Consider the following 21,140-nt stretch of genomic DNA (forward strand, 5'->3'; position numbering starts at 1 on the left):
TTTCCCCCTTCTGTTTGCCATTAAGTGATAGGACTGGATGCCATGAAGTTAGTTTTTTTTGAATGTTGTTTTAGGCCAGCTTTTTCACTCTCCTCCTTCACCTTCATCAAGAGTCTCTTTAGTCCTCTTTGCTTTCTGCCATTAGGATGGTATCATCTGTATACTTGAGGTTGCTGATATTTCTCCTGGAAATCTCAATTCCAGTTTGTGATACATCCAGCCTGGCATTCCTCACGATGTACTCTGCATATAAGTTAAATAAGCAGGGTGATAATCTACAGCCTTGACGAACTCCTTTCCCGATTTTGAGCCAGTCCATTGTTCCAGGTGAGGTCCTAACTGTTGCTTCTTAACCTGCATACAGGTTTCTCAGGAGGCAAGTAAGGTGGTCTTGTATTCCCATCTCTTTAAGAATTTTCCACAGTTTGTTGTGATCCACACAGTCAGAGGCTTTAGCAGAGTCAATGAAGCACAAATAGATGTTTTTTCCAGAATTCCCTAGCTTTCTCTTTCATCCAGTGAAAGTCAGCAATTTGATCTCTCATTCCTCTGTACATCTGGAGACCCTTGGTTCACGTACTGCTAGAGCCTAGCTTGTAATGTTTTGAGCATTACCTTGCTTGCATGAGCACAATTGTACAGTAGTTTGAACATTCTTTGGCACTTTCCTTCTTTGGTATTGGAATGAAATCTGACCTTTTTCAGTCTTGTGTCCACTGCTGACATTTCCAAATTTGCTGATATATTGAATACAACACTTTAACAATATCATCTTTTAGGATTTTAAATAGTTCAGCTAGAATTTCATTACCTCCACTGGCTTTGTTTGCAGTAATGCTTCCTAAGGCCCACTTGACTTCACACTCCAGGATATCTTGCTCTATGTGAGTGACCATGCCATTATGGTTATCAGTATCATTAAGACTCTTTTTGTATAGTTCTTCTGTGTATTCTTGCCACCTCTTCTTAATCTCTTCTGCCTCTGTTAGCTCCTTACTATTTCTGCCCTTTATCATGCCCATCTTTGCAGGAAAATTTCCCTTGATATCTAATTTTCTTGGACATATTTCTAGTCTTTCCCATTCTATTGTTTTCCTCTATTTCTTTGCATTGTTTATTGAAGAAGGCTTTCTTTTCTCTCTTTGTTATTCTCTGGAAATCTTTCTTCAGTTGGATATTTATTTCCCATTTTCCCTTATTTTTCACTTCTTTTCTTTCCTCAGTTATTTGTCAAGCCTCCTTAAATAACCATGTTGCCTTCTTGTATTTCTTTTTCTGGGGGATGGTTTTGGTCACCACCTCCTGGGCAATGTTAAGAATCTCCATCCATAGATTTTCAGACATTCTTTCTACCAGATCTAATCCCTTGAATCTATTTGTCATGTTCACTGCATAGTGAGAAGGGATTTGATTTAGCTCATACCTGAATGGTCTACTATTTTTCCATACTTTCCTCAATTTAAGCCTGAATTTTGCATTAAGGAGCTCATGATATGAACCCATCAGCTCCAGGTCTTGTTTCTGCTGCCTGTTTAGAGCTTCTTTATCTTCAGCTCAAAGAATATAATCAATCTTATTTTGGTATTGACCATCTGGTGATGTCCATTTATAGAGTTGTCTCTTGTGTTGTTGGAAAAGGGTGTTTTTTATTACCAGTGAGTTCTCTTGACAAAACTCTGTTAGCCTTTGCCCTGTCTTATTTTGTACTCCAAGGCCAAACTTGCCTGTTAACTCCAGGTATCTCTTGGCTTCCTGCTTTTGCCTTCTCATCCCCTATGTTGAAAAATACATTGTTTTGTGGTGTTAATTCTAGAAGGTCTTATAGGTCCTCATAGATCAAGTCTACTTAAGCTTCTTTGACATCAGTGGTTGGAGCATAGACTCAGATTACTGTGCTATTGAATGGTTTGCCTTGGAAATGAACTGAGATCATTCTGTCATTTTTGAGATTGCATCCAAGTACTGCATTTCAGACTCTTTGGTTGACTCTGATGCCTACTCCATTTCTTCTAAGGGATTCTTGCCTACAGTAGTAGATATAATAGTCATCTAAATTAAATTTGTCCATTCACATCCATTTAGTTCACTGATTGCTAAGATGTCGATGTTCACTCTTGCCATCTCCTCCCTGACCACGTCCAATTTACCTTCATTCGTGGACCTAACATTCTAGGTTGCTTGGCAATATTGTTCTTTATAACACTGGACTTTACTTTCAGCACAAGACACATTCACACCTGAGAGTCATTTCAACTTCAGCCCAGCCACTTCATTCTTTCTAGAGCTATTAGTAATTACCCTTCACTCTTTCCCCATTGGACACTTTCTAACCTGGGGGGATCATCTTCCAGTGTCATATCTTTTTGCCTTTCACTCTGTTCATGGGGTTCTCCTGGAAAGAATACTGGAGTGGTTTGCCTTTCCTTTCTACAATGGACCATGTCTGTCAACTCTATCACTTCACACACTTACTGTTATTTTTGTGGTGAGAATTTTGAAGATCTCCTTTCTCAGCAGCTTTCAAATATACATTGTTATTAGGTGCAGTCACCATGAACATTATACCTTCACATTTTTTTCTTTATCCATTCATTTCCATGTCTTGGTTATTGTGAATAATGCTGCAGTGGACATAGGTGTGCACATTTATGTGAGCTCACTTCCTTGGGATGTGCACCCAGATTTGGGACTGCTGAATCATGTGGTTCTATTTTTATATTTTTGAGGAACCTCCATACAGATTTTTCTGTGGCAGCAGCAGAACATGCTCACCATGTGTTGATCCTTTTAAGTTCAGTCTGCCTGAATCTAGAAATGTTGGTTCCAAAAATGAACTGGCTTATTGCACTTTATTCCAAAGGTAGTTTAAGGATAAAATTTGGCCAAGTTCTTCTCTCCCTTGCTTTGAATCCAAATAAAGAATCTGAAACTGCTTAAAGTATATAGAAATAGTGAATGTAATAAATGTTTTGATGGAAATCCTAGAGTCAGCATGAAATATGATCTGTGTTATTCAGAATGAGGGTGGCTCTGCCTAGTTGCACTAATGTTATGACTCTACCATCTGTGTCATTATCCAAAGCTGGACTTGAAAGAGATAAAAATACAGGAATAGGATAGTGCAGCCTGATTTTGGATGGCAAGTAATAAGATAGAATATATGCACATCATTTGGCGAGAAAGGGAAAACTCCAAAATGTACATCTAAATAAGAATAAGTATGAAAAAGTCATTAAGAAGAGAAAATGTGTAATTTTAAAGTTGTTTGTTTCTATATTTAGAATAAGCCATCATTAAACTAAAATAGAATAAACTTTATGCTATTACTTCAAGCATGATCACATGAGATTAGACCATGGTTTTCAATCATGTGAAACCAAACTTTACATATTTCTAAATTTTCTAAAACAAAGTATCCTAGTACTATCTGTCACATTTTAACTCAATAAATAGTATCATATAAAATGAAGCAAATTTCTAGCTTAAATTCAATTAATATCCTGTACATACTAAGATTTGGGGCAAAATATTTTGATATCCAGCTCAGCAAAGCAGATATAATTTATTTGAGAAAATAACAAACAAACAATAAATTGGTAGTCTGAAGTCCTGGCTTTAAATCTAATTTATGTGTTGTGTGGCTTTTGGTAAATTATCAGACTTCTTGTCTCAATAATCTCATGAGGAAAAACGATGACAATCTCACAAAATAATTATATATATTAGAGTAGGAGAGTATGAAAATATTTTAAGTAGAAGAAAGACAAAGCACAAAATTGATATCCAAAAAAGTGCTTTAAAATATTTAACGTTTCTTTCAATCCTTTGACCCAGTGCTCAAATGCCCCCCAATTTGGAAGAAGGCTGAGTACTTGTAGAAAAGGCGGTGTTAGAATTTTCAATTCCCTTTGGGCAGATAGTTTCACACCATTACGTGTAATTGCTTCAGAAAAGAAGCAGTAATGATGCAGTGCCCAGAGTAAACAGCTCACTTGTGATTTTGTAAAAGACTCAGTAAGAGAACAGAATGAAAGAGCTCTGTCTTTGCTGATCCATGCCTGTCTGGGTCCACAGCTAGTCCCAGGGATTACCCTCATTAAGTATGCACGGATGCTTTAAAGAGAGGTGTGTGCCCAGTAGATCTGTTTGGCTTATTGATGCGGCTTTCCTGCTCCTCAAACTCATTCCCATCTTCTTTTGTTCGGTAAAGAGTGTTCCTTTAGGGGAAGATATTTGATGACAAGAGAAAAAGATTAAGTAGATAAATCAAAGTTGTTCTCAAGTAGAGAATTTGATTGAAATACAAGTTTTGCATTATCTGCAAAAGGATAAAGGATATTTATCTGCATAAGGATAAAGAAGAGAAAAAATAATTGACTCTCCTTGGAGTGGAGTGGCTGGTAGAGTCTTCTTGAAAGTGAAAACTGTGGAATTGATTCTGGAAATGGAGTGGGTATTTTCCTTAGGTCTCTTAAACTCAGTTGTATGCTGGTAAATGGTTAACAGCCAGTTGGGTAGAGGCGCTTAATTTATAGCATTCTCTAATCTGCTTGGTCTAAACTCTTCCATGCTGACCAATGCCCAGCTATCCACATAGAGTCACTGGATATGACATTGGGAAGAGATGGGCATTAGTTCTATCTTGTGTAATATTTCCACCAGGCAATACTTCAGTAGTACAGAAGAATGCCAAATACAGTAAAATAATTAGGAATGTATGAGATCTGAGTAGTTATTACCTCTATTTTTAATATAATTGCTTTAATTTTAAGTTTACATAATTTAATCACCTACATTGACTATTTTTAGCAATCAGCTTGCAACTTTCCTGAGTATTTAACATTGGTTTCTCACATTCAATTTTTCATGCTCTTTCAGAGATATGGCAACCAGAATGTAAGGGCATATTCTAAATGTTGACACATGCTATAATTTAAAGAGCAGAAGATAATTATTTGCCAACCCTTGAGGGCAAGAGTTATTAGGAAGATCTTAAGATTCTCCCTGTATTCTTGAGTTACAGTTTGAAATCCTTTAATTGATAGATAAAGTTTGGGTTTTGGAGAAGGGAATGGCAAACTGCTTCAGTATTCTTGCCTTGAGAACCCCATGAACAGTATGAAAAAGCAAAACAAAATATGACACTGAAAGATGAACTCCCCAGGTCAATATGTGCCCCACATGCTACTGCAGAAGAATGGAAAAATAGCTTCAGAAAAAAATGAAGAGGCTGAGCCAAACTGAAACAACTCAAAGTTGTGGATGTGACTGATGATGGAAATCCAATGCTGCAAAGAACAATATTGCATAGGGACCTGGAATGTTAGGTCCACGAATCAAGGTAAGATGGAAGTGATCAAACAGGAGATGGCAAGAGTGAACGTTGACATTTTAGCAATCAGTGAACTAAAATGGACCAGAATGAGCTAATTTAATTTAGGTGACCGTTATATCTACGCCTGTGGGCAAGAATCCCTTAGATGAAATGGAGTAGCCGTCAGAGTCAACAGAAGAGTGTGAAATGCAGCATGTGATGCAATCTAAAAAAGACAGAATCATCTCAGTTTGTTTCCAAGGCAAACCATTCAGTATCACAGTGAGCCAAGTCTATGCCCCAGCCACTAATGCCGAAGAAGCGGAAGTTGACCAGTTCTATGAAGAGCTTCAAGACCTTCTAGAGCTAACACCAGAAAAGATATCCTTTTAATCATAGGGCACTAGATGGCAAAGTATGAAGTCAAGAGATACTGGAGTAAAGAACGGCACATTTTGCCTTGGAGTACAGAATGAAGCAGGGCAAAGGCTAACAGAGTTTTGCCAAGAGAACACACTGGTCAGAGCAAACATCCTCTTCCAAAAACACAGAGACAGCTCTACACGTGGACATCACCAGATGGTCAGCACTGAAATTGTATTGATTATATTCTTTGTAGCCAAAGATAAAGAAGCTCTATAGAGTCAGCAAAAACAGGACCAGGAGCTGACTATGACTCAGATCATGAATTCCTTATTGCAAAATTCACTTGAACTGAAGAAAGTAGGGAAAACCACTAGACCATTCAAGTATGACCTAAATCAAATCCTTTATGATTATAGAGTGGAAGTGACAAATAGATCCAAGGGATTAGATTAGATAGACAGCCTGAAGAACTTTGGAGAGAGTTACAATGACAGTTGTAACAAAGTTACAAACTGTACAATGACAGTAGTACAAAATTGTACAAAGTACAATTGTACAAAGATGTACAAAGACAGATGTACAAAGTACAATGACAGTTCTACAAAATTACAATCAGAGTTACAGTGACAGTTGTAACAAAGTTACAATGACAAAGTTATTGAACAAAGACTGTTGTACTCTATGTAGAACTACAGACATATATAGAACTATGGACAGATTTACAATGACAGTTGTAACAAAGTTACAAACTGTACAATAACAGTTGTATAAAGCTATACAAACTACAACTGTTAAAGTTGTACAAAATACAGCAAGGTTGTACAAAACTGTCTTTGTACAAAGACAATTGTACAAGGTACAGTGACCATTGTAAAAAGTCAGGCAGACAGACTTCCTGAAGAACTATGGACAGAGTTACAATGACAGTTTGTACAAAGTTACAAACTGTACAATGAGAGTTGTACAAAGTTACTACTATGTAACATTGTACAGGAGGCAATGATCAAAGCCATCCCCAAGAAAAAGAAATGCAAAAAGGCAAAATGGTTGTCTGAGGAGGCCTCACAAATAGCTGAGAAAAGAAGAGAAGCGAAAGGCAGGGAAGAAAAGGAAAAATATTTCCATCTGAATGCAAAGTTCCAAAGAATAGCCAGGAGAGATAAGAAAGGCTTCCTAAGTGATCAATGCAAAGAAATAGAGGGAAACAATAGAATGGGAAAAACTATAGATCTCTTCAAGAAAATTAGAAATACCGAGGGAACACTTCTTGCAAAGATGGGCACAATAAAGGATAGGAATGGTATGGAACTAACAGAAGCAGAAGATATTAAGAAGAGGTGGCAGGAATACACAGAAGAACTATACAAAAAAGTTCTTAATGGCCCAGATAACCAGATCACACACCTAGAACCAGACATCCTGGAGTGCAAAGTCAAGTGGACTTAGGAAGCATCACTACAAACAAAGCTAGTGGAGGTGATGGAATTCCAGTTAAGCTATTTCAAATCCCAAAAGATGATGCTGTGAAAGTGCTGCCACTCAGTATCTCAGCAAATTTGGAAAACTCAGCAGTGGCTACAGGACTGGAAAAGGTCAGTTTTCATTTCAATCCTAAAGAAAGGCAATTGCGAAGAATGTTCAAACTACCACACAATTGCACTCATCTCACATGCTAATAAAGCAATGCTCAAAATTCTCCCAGCTAGGCTTCAACAGTATATGAACCATGACCTTCAGATGTTCAAACTGGATTTATAAAAGTTAGAGGAACCACAGATCAAGTTAACAACATCTGCTGGATCATCGAAAAAGCAAGACTTCCAGCATCATGTGAAATGTCAGACTGGATGAAGCATGCTGGAATCAAGATTGAAGGGAGAAATATCAATAACCTCAGATATGCAGATGACACCATGCCTATGGCAGAAAGTGAAAAGGAACTAAAGAGCTTCTTGATGAAGGTGAAATAGCAGGGTGAAAAAGCTGGTTTAAAATTCTACATTCAAAAAACTAAGATCATAGCATCCAGTCCCATCAGTTTATGGCAAATAGATGGGGAAAAAGTGGAAACAGTGACAGACTTTATTTTCTTGGTCTCCAAAATCACTACAGATGGTGACTGTAGCCTTGAAATTAAAAGACACTTGCCCCTTGGAAGAAAAGCTCTGACAAACCTAGACAGCATATTAAAAAGCAGAAATATTACTTTACTGACAAAGGTTCATATAGTCAAAGTTATCGTTTTTGCAGTAGTCATGTATGGATGTGAGAATTGGACCATAAAGAAAGCTGAGTGCCAAAGAATTGGTGTTTTTGAATTGTGGTTCTGGGGAGAAGATTCCTGAGAGTCCCTTGGACTGCAAGGAGATCAAACCAGTCATTCCTACAGGAAATCAGTTTTGGATATTCATTGGAAGGACTGGTACTGAAACTGAAGCTTGAAATCTTTGGTCATCTGATGTGATGAACTGACTCATTGGAAAAGACCCTGATGCTGGGAAAGATTGAAGGCAGGAGGAGAAGGGGATGACAGAGGATGAGATGGTTGGATGCCATCACTAACTCAATGGACATGAGTTTGAACAAGCTCCAGGATTTGATGATGGACAGGGAAGCCTGGCATTCTGCAGTCCGTGGGGTCGCAAACAGTCTGACACAACTGAGTGACTGCACTAAATGGATGAACATTATGTAAATTTTATGAACTTATCTTCTGGAATCAAGATTCCTAGGAGAAATATCAGAACCTCAGGTATACAGATCACCAACTCAGTGGACATAAATTTGAGTGAACTATTGGAGATAGTGAAGGACAGGGAAGCCTGGCGTGCTGCAGTCTGTGGGGGTAACAAAGATTTGCTTAGAAACTAAACAACAGCAACATGAACACATCAGGATATTTTCTCCATTTTCTGTCAGTTTCTATAAACATTGTAAGAAATCCTGTCTGTAGTAAAATTTATTCTATAAGATTTTTTTTCAAAAAAAAAAAAAACATATTTGATTGCAATGCTTGTGGAATAAAATGCACTGAAAAAAAGTTTTCTTATTATTTTTTTTCTTCTGGTTTTACTTAACCAATTGTATCTTTATTGCTGAATTATTGTAGTTTCATTCTCATCAAAAACACAGTGAAGCTAAAAATGTATCATCATAAACTTTCTGGTGTAATTGGTGCCATAAGAAAAGAATGAAAATAAATCATTGATACAAGCTGAAAACTTTGTTTTATATATACGAAGTAAAAATTTATGGTTTCAAAAGCACCAGAAAAAATTAGTTAGAATGCTTTGTAAATGCCCAGCACCAGAATACAGCATCCTGTAGAAGCTGGCCGTGTGTTATAACACAGTGTTTACAATAGTAGATCCCGTCTTCTGAGGTTTGGGAGACACAACCCAGCGTCAGTATACAAAGCTGTGTGTGTGCTGATGTTTGGACAGAGGCTGACACGGCAGATGATCTCTGCTCTATGGATCTTACTGTGCGGAAACCATGGCTTAAAATCTGTGTAAAGCTATTCTCTTCCCCAGTGCCATCTTTTAGGTAGAAATGCAAAAGAAAATAATAGTAATGGTAATAACACTTACTGCCAACCTTGCATTGATCTCAGTTCATTTATGAGCAGGTTATTTTCCTGACAAGCATGGCTCTCTAAGAAATGAGGATAAACTAGAAAGGAATGCACGGAGAAGGACAGCAGGGAGCCTGCACTCTTTTTATGGCCTTCAGCACTTTACCTGGCCCTGGCCTGATTGAAACACATTTCTTCTAAATAAAGTACCTGATACAATTTCAGGAAAATATGTAATTGCATCAGTTTTTCCTTTTAGAAGATTCAGAACCTTGCTATGTTTTGAGAAAATGCTATATATAAAGAAAGACTCATAAAACTAAAATTTTGGAAGAATTTGAACTATTCATTCTGATGAAATAAAAATCCTAGGAGAGTTTTAGAAGCTGATTATTACTGTCAGTGATGATCCTTGTAATCTTCACGGAATAACTATATCACACCTGAGATTTTATGAAATGTTATTGTGCCTACAGCTGCTTGGCATCGTGGAAAACTTGTCAGGTATGTAGGGACGGTGCCATTGTTGTTTCCATTTGCCCTGGAGGAAACTGAGGCTCAGGATTTCAACTAACTTTATTCACCTGGACATTCACTCATTTTCTCAACAGATAGATAATCTGTCGAACATGCACCTTATTTATTTATATTTTTGCTGAATATATTTGTTAACAGTCTAGGCACCATATCAGACTTTCCAACCTAGGGATCTGGCAAAGGAATTTCCAGGGAATCTGAATTTCAGGGAGTGAGATTTGATTATAGAACTTCTACAGGACTGGGGAAACAGACTCTTGGAGGGCACAGACAAAAGTGTGTGTGTAGCAGGACCCACAGGAGAGGAGCAGTGACCCCACAGAGACTGAGATAGAGCTGTTCGTCAGTGTCTGAGGGTTTCCTGTGGAGGTGTGGGCTGGCAGCGGCCTGCTACAGAGACAGCAGCAGCCGTCCTGGGAGGTGTGTGTCGGCACAAGCCCTCTTGCAGGTCGCCATTAGCACTGCCATACAGCCTGTAGACTCGGACTGGATTGCCTCAGTCCAAACACTAACAGGCACGGAGCACAGCCCCACCCATCAGCAGACAATTGCATTGAAGATTTATTGAGCAGGGCCCTGACAGGAGAGCAAGATCCAACTTTCCCCACAGGCAGTCCCTCCTGTTAGGAAGTCTACACAAGCCTCATCCCCCTCCATCAGTGGGCAGACAGAAAAAACAAGAAGTAGAATTCCATAGGCTCTAGAATAAAAACCACAATCAGAGAAAGCTAACCAAAATGATCACATGGCCTTATGTAATTCAATAAAGCTATGAATCCTACCATGCTGGGCCACCAAAGATGGACGGGTCATGGTGGAGAGTTCTGACAAAACATGGACCACTGGAGAAGTAAATGGGAAATCACTCCAATATTCTTACCTTGAGAATTCCGTGAACAGTATGAAAAGGCAAAAAAGGATATGACACTGGAAGATGAGCCCCCCAGGTCAGTAGGTGTCCAATATGCTAGTAGGGAAGAGCAGAGGAATCACTCCAGAAAGAATGGAGAGCTTGAGCCAAAGCAGAAACTACACTCAGCTCTGAATGCATCTGGTCGTGAAAGTAAAATCCTATGCTAGACTTTACTCCAATCTGTACCCCAACCACCAACGCCAAAGAAGGTGAAGTGGACCAGGTCTATGAAGACCTACAAGACCCTTTAGAACTAACACTACAAAAGATGCTGTTTTTATCATACAGGATAGGAGTGGAAAAGTAGGAATTCAAGAGACCTGGAGTAGCAGGCAAATTTGGCCTTGGAGTACAAAATGAAGCAGGGCAAAGGCTAGCAGAGTTTTGTCAAGCAAACACACTTTTCCAACAACACAAGAGGTGACTTTACATATGGACATCAGCAGATGGTCAATACTGAAATCAGATAGATTATATATTCTTTACAGCTGAATATGGAGAAGCTTATACACTCCAGCAAAAGCAACACGTGGAGCTGACCTGGTTCAGATCATGAGCTCCTTATCAAAAATTCAGGTTTAAATAGAATAAAGTAGGGAAAACCAGTAGACCATTCAGATATGACCTAAATCAAATCCTTTATTCAGTGGAGATGACTAAAAGATTCAAGGGTTTAGATCTGGTAGATAGAGTGCCTGAAGAACTACAGATGGAGGTCCATAACATTATAAAGAGGTGGTGACCAAAATCATCCCAAAGAAAAAGAAATGCAAGAAGGCAAAGTGGTTGTCTGAGGAGGCCTTACAAATAGCTGAGAAAAGAAGAGAAGCAAAAGGTAAATGAGAAAGGGAAAGATACACCCATCTGAATGCAGAGTTCCAGGGAATAGCAAGGAGAAATAAGAGCGCCTTCTTAAGTGAACAATGCCAAGAAATAGAAGACAACAGTAGAATAGGAATCTCTAGAGATCTCTTCAAGAATATTGGAGACACCAAGGGAACATTTTATGCAAGAGGGGCACAATAAAGGACAGGAACGGCAAGGACCTAGCAAAAGCAGAAGAGATTAAGAAGAGGTAGCAAGACTACACAGAAGAGCTATACGAGAAAGTCTTAATGACCCCGAAAACCATGAGGGTGTGGTCACTCATCTAGAGTCAGACATCCTGGAATGTGAGGTCAAGTGAGCCTTAGGAAGCATTACCAGGAACAAAGCTAGGGGAGGTGATGAAGTTCCAGCTGAACTATTTCAAATCCTAAAAGATAATGCTGTTAAATTGCTGGACTCAATATACCAGCAAGTTGGGAAATTTGAGCAGTGGCCACAGGACTAGGAAAGATAAAGTTTTCATTCCAATCCCAAAGAAGGGCAATGGCAAAGAATGTTCAAACTATTGTACATTTGTGCTCATTTCACATGCTAGTTATGTAAAAGCTCAAAATCCTTCAAGCTAGGTTTCAAAAGTATGTGAACAAAGGACCTGAAGATGTATAAGCTGGATTTAGAATAGAAACGGGAACCAGAAATCAAATTGTCAACATCCATTGGATCATTGAAAAAGCAAGACAATTCTAGAAAACCATTTACTTCTGCTTAATTGAGACTATGCTAAAGCCTTTGATTGTGTGGATCACAACAAACTGTTGAAAATTCTTAAAGAGATGGGAATACCAGACCACCTTACCTGTCTCCTGAGGAACCTGTGTGCACGTCAAGAAGCAACAGTTAAAAGCTTACATGGAACAATGGACTGTTCGAAATTGGGAAAAGAGTATGTCAAGGCTGTACATTGTCACTCTGCTTATTTAACTTCTATGCAGTATACATCATGTGAAATCCTGGGCTGGATGGATCACAAGCTGGAATCGAGATTGCCAGGAGAAAGATTAACAACCTCAGGTATGCAGATGATACCACACTAATGGCAGAAAGTGAAGAGGAACTAAAGAACCTCTTGATGAAAGTGAAAGAAGAGAGTGAAAAGCTGGCTTAAAACACAACATTCAAAAGACTAAGATCATGACATTCTGTCCTATCACTTCATGGCAAAAATGGGGGAAAAAGTGAAACAGTGACAGACTGTTTTCCTGGACTCCAAAATCACTGCAGATGGTGATTACAGCCATGAAATTAAAAGACTCTTACTCCGTGGAAGAAAAGCTGTGACAAACCTGGCAGCATATTGAAAAGCAGAGACATTACTTTGCCAACAAAGGTCCGTATAATCAAAGCTGTTTTTCCAAACTGTCATGTATAGATGTGAGAGTTGGACCATAAAAATGACTGAGAGCTGAAGAATTGATGCTTTTGAATTATGATACTGGACAATAGTGTTGAGAGTCCCTCGGACAACAAGGAGATCAAGTCAGTCAATCCTAAAGGAAATCAGCCCTGAATATTCGTTAAAAGGCTGATACTGAAGCAAGTTCCAAGGATTTGCCCACTTGATGTGAAGAACCAAACCATTGGAAAAGACCTTGAACCTGGCAAAGTTTGAGAGCAGGAGAAGAAGGGGGTGATAGAGGATGAGATGGTTAGAAGGCAACACTGACTCAATGGACGTGAGTTTGAGCAAACTCTGGAGATAATGAAGGACAGGGAAGCCTGGTGCGCTGCAGTCCACAGGGTCACAAAGATTCAGACTTGACTTAGAGACTAAACAACAACAAATATTTGACTTTAATATGAAACACCTCATGAATTTGAACATCATCCTTTTTTAGGGTCCATGCTAACCTTCTCTGTCATTTGAATTTTAATATCTGCATTACTAAAGCAGCACCAATATATACTTTTATATAGACAGATATTTTATTGACATAATTTAATGGTTTTTGAGGGATATTCTTCAATCTGTTCTCATGAGGTCGAGTGAGAGGACTGAGGAGAATGATGCTAAAGAAAGGAGAGTAAGGTATAGAAACAGGAGTTCTTTCCAGTATGTTGAGTAAAACAAAGGTAAAAAGCAAACCCTCAATCCTAACACTGAATTCATAGATTAGAGAGAAGCTGAGTCTCTGCCTGATTTTCACAGCATTTCTAGGGTTGCTCTAAGGGACATTTCAGGTATCAAGCTGCTTCCTTCGATAAATACCTTGTTGTACCTCAATGCTTACTTTAATTCATTTTAGATAAGATCTATAGCCTTGTTTCCACACACCCTGAGACTTTGTGTTTATTCCATTTAAGTGATTTTTTGCAATATTTCCCCCAGGGGTTATTTAGAACCCTGTAGAGTCAATTATTTGATTAAAATGAAGTTTGGTAACAAACAGCCAAGATACTGATTATTTCCCTAACAAATTATGTCTTATTTGGTCAAAACAATACATAGGTAAAGGATACACACAAACTAATATTGTCACAGTAATTTTAAGTACAATTATTAGTATTCAGGATGTTAAGTTTCAAACCAAGCAGAAAATTCTTTTTCTAAGTGTTGTTAACCCCTTAGATTGTATATGTTCCTTGGAAGCAATTTTAAAATGTCAGATGGATAACTTTATACACACACATATGTGTGTGTGTGTTTGGTGGGGGGGGGGGGGGGTTTCCCTGGTGGCTCAGTCAGTAAAGAATCTGCCTGCAATGCAGAAGATCTGGGTTTGATCCCTGGATTGGGAAGATCCCCTGGGGGAGGGCTTGGCAACCCACTCTAGTATTCTTGCCTGGAGAATCCCATGGACAGAGGAGCCTGGCAGGCTGCAGTCCATGGGGCCACAAAGAGTTGGATATGACTGGGTGACTAAGCACAGTCCTATATGTATGTGTATAGGTATGTGTGGGGGGGTAGTATGTGTGTATATACATCTGCATGTATTCGTGTATATTAATATCCCAAATAATTAAACATAAGTAGAAAAGATATCTTAGAAAAAAAACGAAGAAGACTGAATTCTTTGATGCATAGATAGACAAAATAAAATCCCAGTTAAATATAGTATTTTATTTTTTAATCCTTTTTTTAAAGTTTTTATCGGCATATAGTTGCTATCCCTGGTGGCACAGTGGGTAAAGAATCTGCCTGCAATGCAGAAGACCTGGGTTTGATCCCTGGGTTGGGAAGATCCCCTGGAGAAGGGATTGACAACCCAGTCCAGTATTTTTGGCTGGAGAATCCCATGGACAGAGAAGCCTGGAGGGCTACAGCCCATGGGGTCATAAAGAGTTGAACACAACTGAACAACATTCACTCCCTATATTTGCTTTACAAATATAGTGTTGTTTATTTGTAAGTTTGTATAAAGTTGTGTATATAATTGTGTTAGTTTCTACTCTATAGCCATTCGTATACATATACTGCCTCTATTTTGGATTTCCTTCCCATTTAAGTTAAATATAATATTTTTGTGGACTTTTAGTGATGGAAATTTAGTCTTCAGAGTGTGTGTTGTGTGGCCTTTAAGACAAGCTCTTGCCTACTTTCACCCTGATTCTTTCCATAAGCTTTGTGGATAGTTCTAATGGTGCTAGAATGGGCTCCCTATTTTCCTTGTGAATCTGGGTATCTTAGTTAGAAATTGTATTCAATACTGTGGTGAGATGAAGGTCCAGCCATTCCTCATGTAAAGGTAAGAGAGAAAATGCTCTTGATTTTTCTATTTTCACTGAACTGGTGTAGTGACAGATAAAATAATACAAGGCAGATAAAAATCAGATTTCTTACCTTAATTGATTTTTCCTCATGTGGAAAAAAACTCAGTGCTGTTGACCCACCAACATGACCCCAGTAAGATATTTTACAAATCATACCCTAAGGAATACTAAGCCTTCTGTACTTCCTGACCAGTGTCCATTTTGTACACACTATCACAGTTTTGGAAGAGAATTGATTCAAGTGATTAACGTGGAACTGGAGGGGAAACCCTTCTTTGTATAAAGGTATTTTAATTTTGAGATATAAACTTTGATTCCCTGACCCATCCAATGGCTGGAGATTTACAATCAGCATCAGTAAAATTTGAACAAAGCTTTATCTCAGTGGCATCAAAGGCATGGCTGAATCCCATCCTTTCTGTGGAGTCTTAGCCATGTGTCTTATAACTGCTTACAGAAAACTTCTGCTTCAGGGTCTCTTAATAAAGTCAGACTTGGCTGATCCCAGACTGAATGGCTGAGCTTCACCTTGCAGACAGCCTGGTGTACAAAATGTCTCTCCTGGAGTCTTAACAAAGGAACAACCACCATAAGAGTCCAGATTCACGGAGCACTTGTGGGCTGTCAGGCGCCACACGGATTGCTAGCACATTTAATCTTCTTAATAATCCCTTGAGTTGACATTAGAACCCTGCTCTCCTACAGATGAGGTAACAGACAAACTAGAGGTAAAGGAGTATAAACAACATCCCATGGCTCGCACATATCCAAGGAGGATTTGATCTTAAATATTCCGACTCCAGAGCCTAAACTCCTAACCACTACCTTAGACTCGTCTTATGTTATTAAATCAAAGAATACAGATGAAGGTATTTACAGATAAGCTGTAAAATGTCAGGTAGGTATGTTGATAATATATCTTATTTCCAGGGGCACATTGATGAGCATACAGTCAGTCCTGAATAAAACTTGATTATTAGTGTATTGTTCAAAATGAACACCATGTGACTTGGTTTTGCTCTTACAAGTTTGAAATTATGACTATTCTTTTAGATTACACAATCAAGACAGTCTCTGACTTGGAAATTTTATTTTCGTATTTTAGATTCATATGACATTTTTTCTCTAAAGAAGTTAACATTTTATAGTCCATTTGGGAATGTTATTTTATGCTGTATGATTTTTCTCCCTACTTCTATTGTGTATTGGTAACTCAGATATTTACTGATATTTTTTATGAGAGTGTTAAGGGAACTAATGTAATAGAATTTGTAATTGATTTGCTCTTGTTTGAAAAGCCCATGCTGTTAATAAAAACAGCACTGTTTTCCTGTTATCTGTTTTATCATGTGAGCATTGCCTTTCTCCTACAGTGGGGGATCCAAAGGGATTGATTCATGGTTTATTCCTCATTTCAAAGAAGGGGAAATAGGGTTACCCAGGAGTGGTTGGTAAAGAGAAAACCTACTAACTGTGTTTCAAAGATTTGAAATATACATGGAGTTCCAGATAACCATAGGGCAAGTGACCTTTGTCCCAAATTAAAAAAAAAAAAAAAAGTCAGAGTAATGTACTAGACTAGAGCCCAATTTTATATTATTTTTGTTACAGCATCTACACAAGAAATCAACAAAAAAGGCCCTCTCTGTAATAGTCTTCGTTATCCACTTCTCACTTCTCAAACAGATATAGGAGAAAATAGAAATCATTTTACTTCCCTGAACCTCCCTGCTATGCCACAGAAATCAGTTGCTATGAATATTTAGCACTGAGTTCCTAGAACTGGAACAACTTGCATGTTATTTCAAGAATTTGTGTGCTATTTATATAAATTGTCCCTGAATACTTATGTTAGCGTTTAGGAAATTAGACTCATTTAAAGTAGATGTTACCACTCCATGTTCAGTTTAATGACAATGTTCTAAAGACCTAAAATTAAGAGAATATGCTATTTATATTAGATTATCTGCCATATGAGAGGGCTTCCCTGGTGGCTCAGATGGTAAAGAATCTGCCTGCAATGCAGGAGACCTGAGTTTGATCCCCGGGTTGGGAAGATCCCCTGGAGAAGGAAATGGCAACTCACTTTAGTATTCTTGCCTGTAGCCCACTAGGCTACTCTGTCCATGGGGCCACAAAGATCTGGACATGACTGGGTGACTAACACTTTTCACCATATGAAGTGTATACATTTAGTATACATTACTTCATAAGTCTAGAATGGCATTGTTAATACAAAGAGCCAAACAAGTGGCACATAAAACAATTCCTTCAGGATTAATAGGAAATCCTTAAATTGCAGGCATGAATTCAAATAAATTTATTGAAAAAATTTAATTAAAAAACCATTATGAATGTATATTCATTTCAACATGACTGAAACTCTCTTTAAGTCAAAATGATGCAGAAAATTTTTAGAATAATTCCCACTAAGGAAAATTATGTAGAGTTGTTATGGTTGTAAGTCTATGTATGAGATCAATCTTTCATATGCTGAAATGTAATCATCAGTAAGACAGAAGTTCTTTCCACTCAAATATTTCACACGTTGACATTTGATTTTAATGAAATAAACATCATCTTCAAACTAAGTTTACATGCAAATTGGCTTTGGTGTTTTGTTGTAAGAGAAATAACCTACTGAGGGTTTTGAACGCCTCTTTTATTTGAGTATGATCCTGGTGGTTCAGATGGTAAAGCTTCTGCCTACAATGCGGGAGACCCAGGCTCAATCCCTGGGTCAGGAAGACCCTCTGGAGAAGGAAATGGCAACCCACTCCTGTATCCTTGCCTGGAAAATCCCATGGACAGAGGAGCCTGATAGGCTACAGTCCATGGTGTTGCAAAGAGTTGTACAAGGACTGAGCGACTTCACTTTCACTTTCTTTTAATAACAATAAGGTCATTGTTGTTATAATATCACTATGACTTGCCTTTGGGCTAGCTCTGTGTTAATTTGGATCTGGGTATTTCTAGGTGGGAAAGTCATTATTCTTGTTCCTAATCCAAATTTTTTCTTTATACAGTGTATAATGTATATATTTACCCCTAATCAAAAATTGAGAAAGAGAAAGAAAGAAGAGAGGATGGAAGGAGGGAAAGAAGGGGGGAAGGGGGAAATAAAGAAGGAAAATTCCCTGTGACTATAAAGGAAATTTTCTTTATAGTTTGTACCACTGTCTTTCTACATTTTAGCATCCCCAGGTGACCTATTCCTATTGATGTTTGTTAGTGTCCTTCTTGTCTCATCAAGAACCTTTGCAACAGTTCCTGAGAAACAACCTATGAAAGTTTCTTTGATTCATCTTCAGTGCTCCTGGCTTTGTCTAGCTTCAGAGCCTCAGCATGTGTCCTGTACCTGAGGCGGGGTAGGGCCTCAATGTGGGTTTTAAATCACCAAACGGCTACATTAGGGGTTGAGGTGGTTCAGGTGGGTGACCCAGTAGAACACTTATAGGAATATCAGCCGCCTGAAATTCCCTTCCTGTGTTTGTACTGTACTGTGAAAGTCGCTCAGTCGTGTCCGACTCTTTGCGACCCCATGGACTATACAGTCCATGGAATTCTACAGGCCAGAGCACTGGAGTGGGTAGCTGTTCCCCTCTCCAGGGGATCTTCCCAACCCAAGGATCGAACCCAGGTCTCCCGCATTGCGGGCAGATTCTTTACCAGCTGGGCCACCAGGGAAGCCCAAGAACACTGGAGTGTGTAGCCTATCCCTTCTCCAGCAGATCTTCCTGACCCAGGGATCGAACCGGGTCTCCTGCATTGCAGGCAGATTCTTTACCAGCTGAGCCACCAGGGAAGCCCTTCCTGTGTTTGGAGGGTCCCCAAATCTATGATTTGAACCCAGTTTCTTTAGTGTTTAAAGATATTTCTGTCCTTTCTAAATGATCACTAAATAATTTAAATGAATGGATAATTTTTACGAAGCATTCACAGAACTTACCTTCTAAAAATGTCTGCTATTTTATATCCAATATGCTTTTCAGCATATTAGATAAGCATTAGATAAGAATGAACCAGGCTCATAAAATTAGTGTTTACTTAGTAGGATAACCTATTTGAAATATTTTATACTTGTAGCACCTTTTAAGAATATAATACTCTGGTAGGGGGAACATTTTGCATAAAACATTTTATTTTTAATTCCACTCTGATGTTTTCTTTTTTATTTATTTACATTTCTAAAGAGCCTTTTCAGAGAACCTATTGCATATTCATTTGTGAGGCTGAAAATGTGTTTGTGTGCTTTATGATGTATACATAAGAAAACTGATAACAGTATTTGTAGTTCTTAATCCCATTCAGCTGAAGTATTATTATTATAACACAACTTATTTTTTAAAGTGAAATAGACATCTGGACAATTTTTAATTTTCTTTGTATTGCAAAGCAAAGTGATTTTGTGGGCAGGCAGAAAAGTGTGGCTCAGAGGGAGGGCAGAGGTGGACAGGAGACGGTGAGGGTTGTGGACGCCTCGCTTCCACATGAGGCCAGCACAGGTGGTGTGTGTGTGAGTCACAGTATCCAGGGAAGGTCAGGAAGCTAAGAGAGGATGAAGTGCAGAGAGTAGTGAGATGGGATGCAGAAAAATCTTATCACTAACATTAAGGAAGGGGAGAGATGAACAAGGCAGAGTGTTAAAAGTGCCAAGTACCAGAGACTCAGCTGTGTCCACTGAAAAAGGACCGCAGATTTGGTATTAGTGAGAAAAGGACAGATGCAAACTTTGAACCAAAATGACATTTCTCCTTAGAACTCCACTTTCTCACTTTTCATTGTTTTTTTAGTCTCTTCACTGGAAGAAAGTACTTCTTGATATTCCAAACTCTTTTCTTTTTTTTTTTTTTTTCTTTGCTTGCAAGTGGGTTTAAGTTGCATCCATTTTAAAAGGACTTGGCATTAAAATTCTGAGCCTATAAAATACCAGTTAATATGCCTGCTTTCCAGATTACTATTGAAGGGAATATCCAGTTTCCAGAAGGACCTCACTCATTGTTTATTTTAAAAAAACAAAAACAAAAAACAGTTGTCACAAGTGAAGTGTAAATAGTGACCTAAATAGTCTCAAATATGTTAATTTTTTAAAAAAATTGTTGGTCATACAAATGTTTAGTGTTGTGAAGACCTTTCCTGGATGTGAATGGTTTTGCCGTTTACAGTTGATTTTAATGCACTTTGAGTGAGCATGGAAGAGAGGCCCACGAAAGAGAACAGGACCACAGTGCAGTTGCTGGCATTATCATCGGCCAGCAGCTCAACAAGTTTGGAAACCGACTCACGTTCAGGTGACTGCAGGGCACATTACTGCAAGAAAGGGTCATCTTAACCCCAGAACACACGGAAATGGAAAGATGAGGTTTATAACAGGAAAGCAGACACACACACACAGCACTTGTGCAACCCCAGAAACTGGGTTGCTATGATTATCTGGCCTACTTAAAACTGTTTTCCCTTCTTTTGTTGGCTTGTGTCCTAAGGCATGATAGAACTAATTCGCCTGAAGCAGGAGCTACCTTCAGGAATTATGTTTACTTTTCGGTGGTCAAACACTAGGGTTAGAATTGTCTGTTCTTATAAAATCACATCTCTGGAAATTTTTGTAAAAGCCTGAAGGCAAATTTTTCCCCTCAGTACACAAATGTCAAATGGTTTTATTCTAGCCTGTGGCACACTTATACTTATTTTATTAATTATGTCTTTTCCTTTATTTGGATGATTTATGTATTTACTTTATATGGATTCATATGATGCAAATTTCAGTATTTTTACATAAGAATAAAGCTACAAAACAAACAAAAAATCAACACTATATTCCCAACAGATGAAAACATGAG

General features: G+C 38.3%; 1 protein-coding gene and 1 non-coding gene across 2 annotated transcripts in view; one reads left to right on the forward strand and one right to left on the reverse strand.

Annotated features, from left to right (window-relative positions):
* The window catches only part of CSMD1 (CUB and Sushi multiple domains 1), a 1,985,846-nt gene that overhangs the window by 1,359,168 nt on the left and 605,538 nt on the right, over positions 1-21,140 (forward strand). The gene's annotated exons all lie outside the window — the stretch shown is intronic.
* On the reverse strand, positions 13,383-13,484 carry LOC139032680 (U6 spliceosomal RNA). Its single transcript, XR_011485256.1, has one exon. It is a non-coding gene; the product is annotated as a U6 spliceosomal RNA (small nuclear RNA).

This window comes from Odocoileus virginianus, chromosome 32 (assembly GCF_023699985.2).
Source record: "Odocoileus virginianus isolate 20LAN1187 ecotype Illinois chromosome 32, Ovbor_1.2, whole genome shotgun sequence".
Taxonomy (NCBI): Eukaryota; Metazoa; Chordata; class Mammalia; order Artiodactyla; family Cervidae; genus Odocoileus; species Odocoileus virginianus.